This window comes from Gadus macrocephalus, chromosome 18 (assembly GCF_031168955.1).
Source record: "Gadus macrocephalus chromosome 18, ASM3116895v1".
Classification (NCBI taxonomy): Eukaryota; Metazoa; Chordata; class Actinopteri; order Gadiformes; family Gadidae; genus Gadus; species Gadus macrocephalus.
The window spans coordinates 8,571,473-8,573,461 of NC_082399.1; positions in this window are offsets into that span (position 1 = coordinate 8,571,473).

Here is a 1,989-nt window from a genome sequence, read left to right on the forward strand (position 1 = left end):
TTATCTCTCTCGCCCTTCTCTTTCTCCTCTTTCCTCGTCCTCTTTCTCTCTCAGTAATTATTTCTCTCCCATTATCTTTCTCTCTCTTTTTTTCTCTCTCTATCTTTCGTTCTCTCTTTCTCTCTCTATCTTTCGTTCTCTCTTTCTCTCTCTATCTTTCGTTCTCTCTTTCTCTCTCTTTTTTTCTCTCTCTATCTTTCGTTCTCTCTTTCTCTCTCTATCTTTCGTTCTCTCTTTCTCTCTCTATCTTTCGTTCTCTCTTTCTCTTTGTCTCTTTCCCTCTCTCTCTCTCTCTCTCTCTCTCTCTCTCTCTCTCTCTCTCTCTCTCTCTCTCTCTCTCTCTATCTTTCGTTCTCTCTTTCTCTTTGTCTCTCTTGTTCTCTCTCTCTTCATCTCGCGGTTCCTTTCTCTCCTATTGGGTCGATCTGTCTACCTCTCCCGCCCTCTTAGAAATGTTAAACTTCTGACTGTTAACGCTTTTCTCCTCTCTTTAAAGAAGGTGTCGGATGAGGTGAAGTACAGAAAAATGTGTGATTTCTTATGGCAGGTTAATCATCACTCAATCAATGACACATTCTCTGGTTAGCCTTTCTCGGTCGCTCGGACATATATACACACACTCACACTCACACACACACACACTTTATACACACTTACATTGAACATACGCACAAACACACACACACACATACTCACAAGAAAAGAGAAGCACATGGCCTGCGCTGTGCCGTTTCACAAACACACAGTTAATATTTTACTCCCTTGCACAAAAAATGACTTTATAAACCCAGCACACACACTCAGTTAAAACATATATAATCTGACACACGTACACACACACAAAACATTATGCATTGCATTATTTAATGTATCCCGCACATGTTATACACACACGGCTCGCTGCAAACACACAGTGTTGAGTGTTTCCTCAGACAAAGCTACAGACCGTTCTACACACATGCATGCAACCACATGCACACACACACACACACACACACACACCCTTCAAGAAAGAGGAGTGTGTGGGTCAGAGGGATGTCATTTGAACATTGGTTGGGCTGTGATATTAATACCACATTGGTATTCATACAGCAAAGGGACACAACCTTATAAATCAAAGACATATGATGGCTTTAGCAGGAGATACAACAGACGGACAGACAGGCCAGTGCTTTCATCTCCGTGCTCCTTACGAGACACACACACACACACACACACATAAAAAAAGAATACCCATACACACTAATCCAACCAGGGTATGGGTTTTACAGGATCAAACTCTGGTCATGGAACAGGGGTCCACTTAGGCCAGAGCAAATTTGAAAACAGTCAGGGGAATAGGGGGTGCGAATGTGTGTGTGTGTGTGTGTGTGTGTGTGTGTGTGTGTGTGTGTGTGTGTGTGTGTGTGTGTGTGTGTGTGTGTGTGTGTGTGTGCGTGTGTGTGTGTGTGCGTGCGTGTGCGTGTGCGTGTGCGCGTGCGTGTGCATGTGTGTGTGTGTGCTTTTGAGTGTGTGTGTGTTCAATGCATGTCTATCTATGAAATGGAGAGATTTTGCGGCGCTTCCAACCACAGTCAGAATGGAAGAATGGAACAGGGGCAGCTTTTACTAGCTGCTGACAGATAACAAACACTGCTCTATTACTTAAACAACCACTGAGGCATACAAGCTTTCAGGAAGAAAATAATAAATATAAAAGCGCGTGCAGTTTGTTCCTTTATTTCAGGGAATTTCGGAGGTGAGTTGAAAGTGAGGAAAGGTTGGAATACGGGATTTGGCCGATCTTGGACGTTTGGCAAGTCTTTCTCAAACAAACTTTAATGTAATGAACACAGTGTAGTAAGAGGGAGGGGGAGACCTTTTCTATAGGGTTTGCATCTGAAATAACTCTTCATTAATGAAAAGGTGAATCTCGCTGGATATCTGGGCAGTGGGTGGAAGGGCTGAGTGCATTGACCCCAGCCCCCGCCTCGTCTAATACGCTTGGGT